Raw genomic sequence first — 15,914 nt, 5'->3', positions numbered from 1 at the left:
TAGAGATATTCTTCCCAATGCCCACTGCCACCACTGCACCTACACTCTTGCACAAAATTCTCTCCTGCGTTCAAGTTGATCCTATCTAGCTTTTCTGTCCTCTTCTTACTAATGATTTTCATTTCCTGGCCACTCCTCCATGTTCAGTGGGGACTGAGGATGCTCCTTCTCTCAAATCCAACGTCTGCCATCATCTGGGCGACTTCAGTGCCCACGGGGAAAATTCCACCAGCACTGCAGCGTCTCAGAACCTTAGCCTCCTCAGTTCTGAGCACCTGCATCTTTTTACTCCATCCTGTGGTCCACTGCTGTGACTATGTCCCAGACTTTATCACCTGGGACACCTTTCTCTCAGAAATCTATGTAAAGATTTATATATTTAAATATAAAACCATCGGCTGCTAGTTTTTTAGCTCTCAAACTGCCCTACTTCTACTGTGTCTGTCCTGAGACTCCGAAGCTAGGCCTTAACCCCTCCCCATTCTCTCAATTTATTAGTTTTACTCCCTCCCTCACAGAATCAGCATCCCTGATCGGTCCCTTGAACTACAGGCCAAGCAGCACACACCATCCCCTGCCCTCCTCATTCTTCTTGAGTAGCTGCCTACAAACATTCTAGCTGGCTATCTTATCCTCGGTGCCCTAATCCAGCTTCAGACATTGGCTCCAGCCCCTCGCCTTTGGAGGTCCTTTCAAACTCCACTTCCTGCCATTCTGGAGTCAGTTTCCCACTTCACATTCAGCTCTGAATATTTACCTGCTTTCAACATCTGCCACAGCTTTGGATAAGAGACCCCTCCATCTACTCCAGTCCCCAGTCAGCCTGGGCATAGCCTCACCTGTGTGCAGGAAAGGAATTTTCATATTCACAGTCAAGCTCATTGAAAGAATAGTCTATACATGTGTCTAGACACTCTCTCACCTCCTATCTACTAATCAAACCACTATAATCTGATTTGTACCCATCTCACACACCGTCATTGTATCATTGGAATCGCCCTGTTTCTGGTCAACAATGGCCTCCTAATAACCAATTCACAATGTATCTAAGTCCTTAGCTTACTTGATCTTATCATGGTTTTTGCTACTCTCAACATCCCCCTCCCTTTTCCTTATGACTTTGGAGGCCCCTTTTTGTCTGGCTGAGGTCTTACTCTCTGACCATACATACTCAGTGTCAGTTGTTGATTTGCCTTCCTATGTCCTCTCCTTAGAAGTTGATGTTCCTGACGATTCTGTTTCTGGTCATCTTTTCACTTTAAGCATTCCTCCTCGATAGTCAAATGTGCTCCTGTTCTTTTAAATACCCCCTCTACGCTGTTGACCCCTAAATCCATAGCTAAAGGCTAGACCTCTCTGCTAATTCCCAGGGCCACATATCCAACTGCTCCCTGGAGATGTCCTCTTTATCTCCCAGGCTCTTCATCTCAACATGCTAAAAATTGATCTCTTCACTTTCCCCCACTTCCATGACCTTCTCCTTTTCAAGAGTTCCCTAAACTTAATTGAGGGGACTACATCCTCCTAGCCTCCCAGACTCTGCCTTCTCCTTTACTCACTATAACCATGATCACTAACTGGGCCTTGTTATTTCTATCTTTTAAATTCATTATTTCTTTTCTACTACCTCTGCCATCACCTTAATTCAGGCTCTCAGCTCTTGTTGCAATAGTTAAAATACCTTCCAACTGGATTTCTAGCATCTCATCTACTCTCTCCAATCCACCTCCACATGGCCGCTGGAGTGATATTTGATAAAATGTAAGCATGATCACAACTTTCCCTTATTTAAAATCTTTCACTAGCTCTCCTCTAGAACAAAGCCCAGGCCTGAAGCAGGGCATGTAAGTCCTTTTTTCTTATGCTGCACTCAGCTCCCAGCTTCTCTTCACCTTGGACTTCACATTCCAGCCAATCCAATCTGCTTCTAGTTCCCTAGACACACCATGTTGTTTCATTCCTCTGTAACTTCACACTGGCAGTGACCTCTCCCTAGAATATTATTCCTCCATCCCCTTGTAATGCTTAGAAAACACTCAGGTTTGACCCAGCAATCCCATTACCGGGTATACACCCAAAGGGATAGAAATTATTCTACTGCAAAGACACATGCACACATATGTTTACTGCAGCGCTATTTACAATAGCAAAGTCATGGAACCAACCCAAATGCCCATCAATGATAGACTGGATAGAGAAAATGTGGTGCATATACACCATGGAATACTATGCAGCCATAAAAAGAAATGAGATTATGTCCTTTGCAGGGACATAGATGAAGCTGGAAGCTATCATCCTCAGCAAACTAACACAGGAACAGAAAACCAAACACCACATGTTCTCAATTATAAGCGGGAGTTGAACATTGAGAACACATGGACACAGGGAGGGGAACAGCACACACCAGCATCTGTTGGTGGGTGGGGGGTAAAGGGAGGGAACTTAGAGGATAGGTCAATAGGTGCAGCAAACCACCATGGCACACATATACCTATGTAACAAAACTGCACGTTCTGCACATGTATCCTGGAACTTAAAGTAAAATTTAAAAAAAGAAAGAAAAAATATACACATAACCTGAAAAAGAAAACACTCAGATGTCCATCAATATTCAACTTAGTCATCATTCTTCTCAAAGGATTTCCATTGCCATCTTACTGTATTTCTGTGACAGTGTTGACCCCTTCCCACTTTCAGAACTTGAGCATACTTTGATTATTAGACTTAATATAGTATATGCAGATTTACTTATTTATATGTCAGTTTCTCTTTCCAGAGAAATGGAAAGAGAAATTACTGTATATGAGGCAAGCACAGTGCCTCATACACAGTAAATAACATATAGTAGAAAACAAATGTTGGCAAAATTAAATTGAACTAAACACAAAACACATGATTTATTCATTGATGTATTTCTTGACATCTCCCTCTTACATGCTGAATCAAATTCTCACCAAAGCCAGTCAGTTCTGTTTTCAAAATATCTCTAAAATCCTCTCTCACCACCTCCAGTTTCTACTTTGTTGGTGCCACCATAATCCTTCACTCAGATGACTGTAATATCTTCTGTATTAGTCTGTTCTCACATTGCTTTAAAGAAATGCCTGAGGCTGGGTAATTTATAAGAAAAGAGGTTTAATTGGCTCATGGCTCCACAGGCCATACAAGCATGGCTGCATCTGCTTCTGGGGAGGCTTCAGGGAGCTTTTACTCGTGGTAGAAGGCAAAGCCAAAGCAGGCATCTTCACATGGCTGGAGCAGGAGGAGGGGGCAGGGGGAGTATACAGTACCAAGCGGGGGATGATGCTAAATCATTCATGAGAACTCCGCCCCCATGATCCAGTTACCTCCCACCAGGCCCCACCCCCAACTGGGGATTACAATGCAATATGAGATTTGGTGCAGACACAGATTCAAACCAGGTCACCTTCCCAAATAGTTTTCCTGCTTTTGTCCTTGCCCCTCACCAAAATCTATCTGCAACAAAACAACTTGAATGGTCCCTTTAAAAACCAATCAGAGTATGCCACCTCTCAGCTCAAAATCTTCCAACACTTCCCATATAATTCAGAGTAAAACCTGCGTCCTACAAGGGTTACTTGGTCGCATCTCTTCCACCTCCAGCCTCTCTAACCTTGTTTTCACTCTTTTTACTTGACTCCAGCCACATTGGCACTCTTTCTGTTCTCCAGCATCACAGGAACACTCTCTCCTAAGGCATTTGCACTTTTTATTTCCTCTGTTTGGATGCTCTCCTGCCAAATGTCCATGTGGCCCATTCCCTCACCTCCTTTATGACTTTACTCAAATATCATCTTCTCCACCAGGTCTTGCCTCACTACCACCTTAACTTTAAATTGCCCAAATACCTCTGCTTTATTTTTCTTCATAGCACTTACCACCCTGGACACATATATTTTAACCATTTATGTGTTTATAGTCTCTGTCTTCCACTAGAATATAAGTTCCATGTGGACAGGAATTTTTGTCTTTTTTATTCACTGTTGTATGTCTGGCTATTAGACCAATGTCCTGAACATTGAAAAAACTCATTAAATATTTGCAGAAAGAATTGGTGGGTTCTGCAATGAAGGTCTCCCACAGGGTTTTCATTCCTAACACACAATTTGCCTTCTATTTATTATGCAATTTGTGTGCTATTGATTTTTTACCTTATAACTTCTTCCTATTATCTATCTTGTATCTTCTGCAAATATTCCCCCATTCTCTTATCAGATGTAACCACACCTCTTCTTTATTTTTGAAACTGGCCTTCAGCAGTATGAAACTTGAAAGATAAAAATGGAAACGTTCTTCCACTTATCATTAAAATTTTAGCAAAAATATTTTTCTATAGAAAACTTCTGGGTTTATATTGTCTAGAATTCTTCTGAAAAATAAAATATCCAATTATACAACGAACACCCTTCCATATTATATCTCCTCCCCCTTTACAAAAATAGAAAATTAGAAGCATCTATACGTTCATTTATGAGTCTCTAAAGGAGGTTGTGTCTACCTTCTCTCAAAATGAAATACTGTGGAACAATCATATAATGGAATTGAACACATCAATAAGTTGAGAGAGAGTATAAACGGGTGCTTCTGGGGTACTAGTAATGTTGTATTTCTTGACCTATAAGATGGTATTTGTTGAATTGTATACTTATGATTAATACCATTTTTTCTCTATGTATATTTCAATAAAAAATTGAAAATAAACGATGGAAAAGTATTTTTTAAAAAGTTCTATCTGATAAATGACACACAGCAGAAGCTGGAGAAGGCTATGGAGAGGGAAAACAATTGGCTAGGTGATAACTGGGAAGAGAGTGAGGTAAAAGCCCAGCAGTTGCCACAGGATTCTAAGTTGTGGTACTTCAGTCAACAAGAACAACTTTAAGATTTTTTTAAAACTAGTGCTGATCACGTCACCATCTTCCTGGTGAGAGATGGCCGAGAAGTGGTCAGTTTGGGGAGGAAAGGGTTTTTTTGTGTGTGTTTGTGTGTGTGTATATGTATATGTGTTCTTTCCCCTATAATCTTTTTTTTTTTTTTTTCTTGAGACATGGTCTTGCTCCATCAGCTAGGCTGGAGTACAGTGATGTGATCTCAGCTCACTGCAACCTACACCTCCCATGTTCAAGTGATTCTCCTGCCTCAGTCTCCCAAGAAGCTGGGACTACAGACGAGTGCCACCATGTGGAGCTAATTTTTGTATTTTTAGTAGAGATGGGGTTTCACCATGTTGCCCAGCCCGGTCTTGAACTGCTGGGCTCAACTGATCTGCCCACCTCAGCCTCCCAAAGTGCTGGGATTACAGGCGTGAGCCACCACATCTGGCTCCTTATAATCTTAATTCAAGTAATTTCCCCAAAAATAATTTACAAAAGAAAAAAAAATAATCTGAGAGAGAGAACAGTAAGCGTCCTACGTCAAGTTCCTCACACATCATAGGTAAGTAGATGATGAGTTAAGGATTCCGGTGCCTGTGATTTACTAAGGAGACGCTCCCAGATAAATCAGTAATTGAGTGAGAAAAGCAGGATAGTGAAGGGGAAAGCCAAGCCAGGGCATGATTTTAGGTGACTCCCCAGATTCAGCCTGATCCTGTGGGATCCTCAGAGCATAAATTACCCTGCGGAGTTGTCAGCTGTGCTTGGAGGCAAAGGGGCTGGGCTTTTTGTCCTCCCACACTAGCCACTCACCTCTACCAAGCTTCAGAATTCTGAAGAGGCTGCTCCAGTGCATACCAATTGCATAATAAAGAGAGGGCAATCCTCTGAGTGTCCCAAACACAAGCTGGTATCAAAGCATGCAGAAGATTGGGGGATGAGCATACAGAGCTGATAAAAAGAATCCAAGGAGATCTGGGTAGGTGGAGTGCATTTTTTTCCTTTAAAAAGTTTATTTTTAAAATAAGAGGGCTTAAGGCAAAGATAAATTATATTGTGATAATAGAGGGAGTTTCAGGAAAGTTAGGATATATTTGTTCATGTAAAATTATGCATAATTACATATATTTATTATATATATTTTATATAGATTATTTCTTTTTTTTGGTCACAATTTATCTTTAAGCCCATTTAACCTAAAGGAGTCCAGTTTACGGAGATGAATACAGTTGCAGCACGAAGAGCGAGTGCTCAAGTGAGAGAATATGACACTACTGATGTGTACCCTACATCCTACATACCAAGAGGACCTGCTACTTCCTCCTGACCAACCAACCCCTACCCCAGGGCAGCCATCACTTCCATGCCACAAACTGAAAAAATTCTCCCAGATAGGGATATTTATATTAATGCAGGATTTTTGCTCCTTAGCTCAGCTAGGTCTGGCTTCTTTTCTCACAACCAGGAAAAATTAGGTGCACCGAACCAAGAGAGTGAGCAGAGTAGAATTTATTAAGCAAAAGGAAAGCTCTCAGCAAAGAGAGGGGTCCTGAAATCCGGTTGCCTCCTTCACAGTTAAATATCCCAGCTTAAGGCATGAATTCCTGTAGGCTCTACCCCTTCCTTGCAGTGCGCATTCGGGTCCTTAGACTGAGCCGCTCCATATTGATTTGTTTCCCTTACTGCACTTGTGTTAAGGAATGGAATTTTCCACTGCAGGCATGTTTAGGCAAGCTCCCTTATCCGTGCAAAACATCTGGTATAAACACTTGTAGGACGGGTCGATTCTAGGGGACCCTTCCCTTACTGTCTGCCTAAAGCAAGCTGGCTAACTTCTTTCAATATTATTGGAACATAGGGCAGTTGACAGGTTCTAAGCTTCTAGTAAGCCTCTCCCTTTCTTGTTTGACCCAGTGAGAACAAAACATTCCTTGGAGGGTCCCTTTGGGAGAAACTCCATTGCAAATAGAATTAAAATATTTACACCTGTTGATTAATAAATCCATCCTGAAGGGAGAAGAGAGATTGGAGCTGCTCACACTGAAGAAGGTAGACAAGGAAAGGGTGCGGCCAAAATGGAAACAGAATCATTGACAAAATGGCGTGTGGGAAAGTGCTTCACATTGCTTACCCAAAACTTTTCTAATATACTGAGTCCCCAGTGAGGAGAGACCTAAGTGGCATTATAGTTTGAAGTAGAAGTGCCATGATACAACTTTTGTTCTAAAGTTATTACTGATGGATCAAAACCTGTTAAATGACTTGAGTTGTGACTATGAGCAATGTATGTACGGTGTGTCACAGGGAACATTTCCTATTTGCCTCTCTTATTGTCACTTTTTCATTTCCCAACAGAAGCTTTCACTATGTCCTTTTAAAAAGATACCTTTTAAAGAAGAGGACATGCTGCCACCTATTGAAACAACGCAAATACATACAGACACCCAGTTCTAAGAACATCAGGACCTTATCACCCCGTACCCGGCGAAAAGCAAACAATGTAAATTCTAAAAAAAATTCTCAACTTTTTCTATCCTGGACTTTACAAAGATTTCCACTACCTAAATCAGTTCTAAAAGGAGCCTCAGGGCCAGGAAAATCATTTCTTCTTGGACCCACAGAACTTAAGTGTGAAGAAGAACAGGACTGTTTGAAACATGCTGTGACATACCTTTCGGGATGGACCTGCTCACACAGAAACAGCAGAGAAGGGAGCTCGCAGGATCCTGAAACTGGCAGAATGCCTGGTCACTGGCTCTTGGTAACGTGACCTTAATCTAGTCGGGGTTCTCTTTAGTTCTTTAACCGGGAAATTGTTGTGCTTTATCCTTCATTTGTGAAGAAGCCAGAAACATGCTGCAGATTTCCTCATCTGTGAAATAGCTGTAATAATTCAGCCTCTCTAAGATCATAGAATGTTCACAAAGATAAAATGGAATAAGGTATGGGAAAATGTCTTATAAAGTGTTTACACATTCAACAATGTAGAAGCTTGTTTTCAGACTTATTTTGCCTGTAGTGACAACAGCTTGTGCTGAATTCTCACCTCATCCCACTTAGGGAATTTCTTTCATGACAAATAGCCCATGTGAGAACCTCCTTTCTACAACCTTGGCCTCATTGAACTGTATTTTAATACACAGTTTCTTAATAATTGAAGAAGTCATTTTAAAAAATGTTCCCAGTGTTTGCCACAGAAGAAAGATTTGAGGTTGCAGCATTTTAATTAAACACATACATTAAATCTTCTTTTACAGCTGCCTTTGATCACACTTCCTTCTTCCAAAAGTTTATCATTATTTTCTGCATAATATATGTTTCCTCAATATAGTCTGAATGTTTTAACTATTTCTGCGTTATTTAGTGTCTTTTATCCCTTGATTCTGCTCACTTCTAGTCTAGCCTCTGTTGCTTCTACATTTAATGTTGTAACTTCTTTTTCTCTGTTGAAAAGCAACAAAAAACCAAAACCCTTTGTTTTTGTCTGCCTAACATCTATCCTCCTTCTTCCATTATCAGAATCCCTCTTTTTCTTTGCAAATCCCTCATTGCTCAACTATCAGTCTATGTGGTCAACTGGGGTTGGTCTCACTCCATCCCCAGCGCCAGGTGTGAGTACATAACACAAGCTAGAGCAATGGGAAGACTTTCTGTGCTATTTCTTGTAATTATTTAGAGAGAGATATTATTTTCTTACTGGGGTTGCTAAGCTGATGAGATTTGGGCTAGAGTACCAGTGGCCATCTTTATCATTCTTTGGGGAATGCTTTCCGAGTCCAGACAAAAGCCGAGTAAGAGAAAGGGAGATAGATTGTGCCTGAAGGTTCACCACTAACCTATTTATGTGAGCCAAAAAAAAAAAAATCCTCTTTTATATTTAAGCCAGTTTCAATTGTATTTCTGTCACTTACAATTGAAGAGTGCTGAATTCATAGACTCCTCAATTCCACACTTTAAATTATCTTCCACACAACTTTTATAAAAGAATGATGGTATTCAGATCCTCACCAAACCCCTAGTTAAATGAAATTAAGGTGTAACCCCCCTCTAGGAGTATCCTCTCTGGCTAACCAACTGTAGAAAACAAGAATGTAGAATCCCCTTCCCACTCTTTGTAAAATGAGCCCGGTCAGTTTATGAAGCCTACCAGTCAACTTAGAGCATTAGGTCTTAGCAGTAGTAGGCTGGCTTCTTGCAGGTTACAGAGCCAGATACAGAGTCCACTCCCTGAATACATGCTTTGTAGTAAGGCTACATTACCATGAAAATGGCAGAAAAGTCCCTAATCATGTAGAAGAGTTACACTGAGTAAAACATTCTGAGATCCCACAGTTGTTTGTACTGTTTATGTTCCTTTGACAATCAGAAAACATCACTTTGTCAAGCACGGATTGGTACCATATTAAAACATACAGAATTTGGTGTAATATCCTATATTTTTTCTGGTCTGGAATCTACTACAGAAAATAGATCTTGCTGGAAAGGATTTAGAGTCTAGTGGGGGAGACATAACAATTAAAATTCATAATTACAGCACAGTGTGGTACACTCTGTGATAGGTGAATGTTCACTACTATGGGTATCTAGGTGTGGTGGTGGATGCCTGTAGTCCCAGGTACTCAGGAGGCTAAGACTGGAGGATTGCTTGAGACCAGGAATTCAAGTTCAGCCTGGGCAACATAGCGAAACCCATCTCTAAAAGAAATACTATGGGAAAGCTCTGATTCTGGTAATGGTCAAGTAGTTTAGACCAACTATCCCACAAATAACAATGATAAGCCTCAAATAAAATATGAAAAGCCACTATTTATAATTCACCCACCAAGAACAGTGAAAAGTAGGCAAAAAGTGAAGAGAGTTTGATTACTGAAAGAAGAAAATCATAACGAGTGAGAGCTACATTTAGATGACTTTTGCCTTGAGGGCTCTCTCCAATCCATGAGATGTAGGGAAACCAGAACTCAAGCAGAAGTTTTCAGTGTATTGATTTGCAGGATCAGAGAACACAGTTTGGGGTGGCAGAGTAGCTGGGAATTGAGGGAGAAAGTTGGAGTAGGGAGCCTCTAAACCTGCCTATAAACTGCCTCAAATCCTTGAACAGTCCCTGAACTGTGCATGGACAAGAGAGACTTCAGGAGCCCAATGGACAGCACTATCTAAAAGGCTCAGCAGAGATTTCAGCTGGTATTCACTTCAGTATAGATAGAGCTGGCATATAGTTCCCATCAAGTCAGAGAGACTTGGTAAACACCTTGGGCTTTCCATTGAAACCTCACAGAGGCTAGTCCTTAGCAGTCAAGATATAGGAATTAATCCTAAGACTAAAAGCAAAACAAAAACAAACATATCCTAACAAAAATGTGAAATCATGCCTCCACAAATTCAAGTGATGAGCCAGTAATTTAAATGCCTACTACAACAAATAGCATCATCTCTAGAGAAAGATAACAGATTGCAGTCTCTACAATGTATCATGCATAATATCAGTATACAAAAAATAATAGGCACACAAAGAAATAGGAAAATATGAGTATAGAAAGCACTTAAGAGAAACATACCCCAGGATAATCCAAAGATTGGTATTGGCAGACAATAACTTTAAAGCAACTGTTATAAATGTGCTCAAGGGCTTAAAGGAAAAATGGTTATAGTGAGTGAATAGATGAGAGTCTTAGGAAACACAGAAATTATAAAAGCAGTGGTAATTATAAAACCAAGGAGTATAATATCAGAAGTAAAAAAAACCACTGGATGGACTTAATTGGTTGAATATAGCAGAATAAAGGGTCAGTGGACTTGTACACATATATTTGAACATTCCCATTTGAAGAACACAGAGAATGAAAGTTGAAGAGTGGTTAGAACCTCGGGGACATAGAATAACATCAATTGGTCTAAAATGTGAAATTGGAGTCCCAGAGGGAAACAAGGGAGATAATGAAGCAGAAAAAATCTATAAAAATGGTGGCCAAAAATTTTCCAAATTGGGTAAAAAACATTAACATGTGGACCTAAGCACCTTAGAGGATCTCAAGCAGTATAAATGCAAAGAAGATGATGCCTACCATAGTTAAACTGGTAAAACCAATGGGAAAGTGAAAAAAATTTAAAGCATCCAGAAGAGAAAAAAAGATGCCTTATTTACGGGAAAAAGATGACGAGAATGATATCTGACTTCTCATCAGAAACAAAGACAGAAGAAAATGAAAAAACTGATAAAACAAATTTGAGATATTAATAAAACATTTAAAAAGATGACAATGAAAAAACATCCTTAGCATGCCTTAAAGAAACTAAACCCCAAATTCTATATTCAATAAAAATATCCTTCAAAAATTCGGCAAAATAAATGTATTTTCAAAAAAAGTTTTAAAAGCGAATAGATTTCCTACAAAAACTATTAAAGGAAATCCTTCAAACTAAAGGAAATAATAGCAGATAGAAATTTGTCTATGGCCATACCACCCTGAACATGCCCAATGGCATCTGATCTCAGAAGAAATTCAGATATACAAGAAAAAATAAAGAATAATAGAAATAGTTGATATATGGGTAAATATTAAATGATATCATTTTTCTTCTCTTAATTTCCTTCAAAGACAAGTAACTGTTTAATGCCAAAAATTAAAATTATAACATCTTCTTGTGGAGATTATAAAAAATCTATAATAACAGCACACAAGATGGAGTAGTGGTAAATTAAATTACATTGTTTAGGATTCTTAAATTTAACATGAAGTGGTACAAATTAACACTACACAGACTATGATGAATTAAAAATTTATATCATAATCCTAGTAGTAGCTCAAAAGGATTAAAAAAGGAATACCAGGCCGGGCATGGTGGCTCACGCCTGTAATCCCAGCACTATGGGAGGCCGAGGCGGGTGGACCACTTGAGGTCAGGAGTTCGAGACCAGTCTGGCCAGCATGGTGAAACCCCGTCTCTACTAAAAGTACAAAAATTAGCTGGGCATGGTGGTGGGTGCCTGTAATCTCAGCTACTCGGGAGGCTGAGGCAAGAGAATCTCTTGAACCCAGGAGGTGGAGGTTGCAGTGAGATGAGATCATGCCACTGCACTCCAGCCTGGGCGACAGAGCAAGACTCTGTCTCAAAAAAAAAAAAAAAAAAAAAAAAGGAGGGAATACTTAAATATAAGGGAAATTAAAATATAATAATAAAGATATTTAATTAACCCAAAGAAGGCAGGAAAGAAGAAACACAAGAATAAAAAGCAGACGGGATGAAGAGAAAACACACAGGAAAATGATAGACTTCAATCCAACCATATAACTAATAATATTAAATGAAAATGGACTAAACACTATTAAAAAGCAGAAACAGACTTTGTAAAAATACAAAACACAGCTATATGCTTTCTACAAGAGACACACTTTCAATATAAAATCATAGGTAGGTTTAAAGGAACAGAAAAAGATATGTGATAAAAATATTAAGTATTAGAAGGTGTGTTCTAATGTTAATATCAGATAAAATATACTTCAAAGAAGGAAGTAGTACCAGTGAAAGAGATGAACATTGAAGATTTCATAATGATAAATGAATCATTTCATCAGGAATACATTACGATTATAAGTGTGTATGCGTCTAACACAGAGCTTCAAAATACATGAAGCAAATACTGAAAAAACTAAAGGAACAAATAACCAAATCCACAGTTATAATTGGCAATTTTTAACACACCTCCCTCAGTAATTTGTAGACCAACTAGACAAAAAAAAAATCACCGAGTATACAGAATATTTGAATATCGCTGTTGATATGGTTCAGATGTTTGTCCCCTCCAAATCTCATGTTGAAATATGGTTCCCAATGTTGGAGGTGGGGCCTGGTGGAGATGACTGGCTCATGGAAGCAGATCCCTCATGAATGGTTTAGCACCATCCCCTTGGTGATAAATGAGTTCTTGCTCAGTTAGTTCACATGATATCTGGTTATTTAAAAATGTGTTGCACCTCTCCCCTTGCTCTCTTGCTTCCTCGCTCACCATGTGACATGCTTACTCCCACTTCACCTTCTGCCATGCTTGTAAGCTTCCTGAGGCCCTCACCAGAAGCAAATGCCAGCACTGTACAGCCTGTAGAACTGTAAGTCAATTAAACCTCTTTTCTTTATAAATGACCCAGCCTCAGGTATTTCTTTATAGTGACACAGGAATGGACTAATACAACTATCAAACAACTTGCTCTAACTACTATTTATGGAACACTAACAACAACTTCAATGTAAACATTCTTTATAATTGCACATAGAACATTCAAGAATATGACCAGCAAGACAGGTCATATTCTCAGCCGTAAAATAAAACTCAATAAATTTCAAAATCTCAAAGTATGTGTTTTATTACCACGATGAAATTAAATTAGAAATCATTAATAATAAGATAGCTAGATAAGTCCTAAGTATTTGGAAATTAAGAAATAGATTTCTAAATAACCCATGAGTCAAAGAAGAAATCGCAAAAGATACTAGAAAATATTTTGAATTAGTAATAATACAAACACAACATATCAAAATTGTGGGATGCAGCTAATTAATTTTTCTTTTTTTGAACAAAGTCTTGCTCTGTTGCCCAGGCTGGAGTGCAGTGGCATGATCTTGGCTCACTGTAACCTCTGCCTCTCAGGTTCAAGCGATTCTTCTGCCTCAGCCTCCCGAGTAGATGGGACTACAGGCGTGTGAGCCACCATGCCCGGCTTTTTTTTTTTTTCTTAGTAGAGATGGGGTTTCACCATACTGAGCAGGCTGGTCTCGGACTCCTGATCTCGTGATCCGCTTGCCTCGGTCTCCCAAAGTGCTGGGATTACCGGCTTGAGCCACCGCACCTGTCCTGTACAGGGACTTTTTAGCATTAAATACTTGTAATACAAAAAAAGGTCTAAAATCACTAGGATTCCATCTTAAGAGGCTAAAAAAAAGAAGAGCAAAATAAACTTGAAGGAAGTAGAATGAAGAAAATAAGGAAAAGAGCAGAAATCTATGAAATAGAAAACAAACAAAAAAATTAAGAAAAGCCAAAAATACGTTCTTTGAAAAGATTAATAAAATCAACAAATCCAGACTGGCATAGTGGCTCATGCCTGTAATCCCAGCATTTTGGGAGGCCAAAGAGGGCAGATCAGTTGAGGCCAGGAGTTCAAGACCAGACTGACCAACATAGCGAAACCCCGCCTCTACTAAAAATTCAAAAACTTAGCTGGATGTGGTGGCATGTGCCTGTAATCCCAGCTACTGAGGAGGCTGAGGCACAGGAATCTCTTGAACCTGGGAGGGAGGTTGCAGTGAGCCAAGATTGTGCCACTGAACTCCAGCCTGGGTGACAGAGCGAGACTCTGCCTCAAAAAATAAAATAAAATAAAGGACAAATCCCAAGCAAGACTGACAAACAAAAAATGAGGTTTAGATAACCAATTATAAAATTAATTTTAAAATTTTAAAAATAATTTTTAAAATTTGTTTACATTTTAAGAAGTAGATAAAATGGACAAATTCTTTGAAAGATAAATTTACTAAAATGGATACAAGAAAAAATAGAATATATGAAGAGCTCTATATCTATTAAAGAAATAGAGTTCATAATAATAATAAAAACAGTCTCACAGGAACACTGTCAGCCCAGGGCTTCCCTAGTGTATTATATTGATCATTTTTTAAAGAAATGATATCAAGTTTACAAAAACTCTTCTAGAAAACAAAGGATGAGGGAATACTTCCATATTTATTTTATGAGGTCAGCAGAATACCGATACCAAAACTTAAGTAAATCTTTTGAGAAAAGAAAATCAGAGACCAATATCCTTCATAAACATAGAAGCAAAAAATACTTTTAAATTGACGAGTTTTATCCAGCAATATATAAAACTGTATTAATCATGACTATGATTCATGCAAAGAATGCAAAGATTGTTTAACATTCAAAATCAATTAATTCACTACATAAACAGAATAAAGGAGAAAAAACAAATTATTATTTTAATAAATACAAAAGAATTTTTGAAAATATTTAGCACCTCTTCATCATTTAAAAAGAAAAAAAAGCTCTGCAAACTAAGGAGAAAACGTCCTCATTCTGATAAAGGAAAATTTTAAAAAACCTACTGCTAACACTAAACTTAATGGTGAGATATTAAACTCTTCTCTTAAGATCAAGAGCAAAGCATGGATGTATAAAAAATGCTAGCAGTGTTCATAACAGCTTTATTCATAACAGCCAAAAAATAAAAGCAGTTCAAATGCCCATCAATAGGGCAGTGAATGTTTAACCAAACTGTAATATGTTCATGCAATGGAATTCTACTCAGCAATTTTAAAAAAGAGAATGAACTACTGTAACATACTACATGGATGAATTGCAATAACACTATATTAAGCAAAAGAAAACAGACAGAAAAGAGTGTGATTCCATGATTCCATTTATATGAAGTTCAAGAACAGGCAAAACTAATCTGTGGTGGTAGAAATTAGGAGGGTGGGGTGGGTGTTTATGAATGGTGGGGGTGAGGATCGACTGGGAAGGAGCAGAAACATTTTTCTTTATTTTTATTGAGGTAGTGGTTACATGGGTGTGTATACATTTATTAAAACTTCTTGAATTAATACTTAAGATTTGTGCATTTCATTGTATGCAAATTTTCCTCAATAAATAAAAGCTACTATTGGAGGCTAGAGAGTAAAGAAGGCTTCCTGGAGGAGGTGGATGTTTGAAGAACAAGCAGGAGCTGACTAGATGAAGGACAGAGGAAGGGGATTTGAAGTAGAAAGTGTGACATGCGGAGAGGGACAGACCTGTGAAACAGCACAGAGCCTTCAGAGGGAGGGGCAGGGAGAGGAAGAAGCTATAGAAGAAAGTAGGGGTCAAATTGGAAAGGGCTCATGGATTAAGTAGTTCGAAGTTTATCCTGAAAGCTAGAAGAAGCCATTGAGGCATTATATTTTGGCAAAATCAAATTGAGGGCAGAGTCAGGGTGTGGGTGTGAAGGTACATGGTCCAGGATCAGG

This window comes from Pan paniscus, chromosome 3 (genome assembly GCF_029289425.2).
Source record: "Pan paniscus chromosome 3, NHGRI_mPanPan1-v2.0_pri, whole genome shotgun sequence".
Lineage (NCBI taxonomy): Eukaryota > Metazoa > Chordata > Mammalia > Primates > Hominidae > Pan > Pan paniscus.
This window is presented reverse-complemented; position numbering follows the sequence as displayed.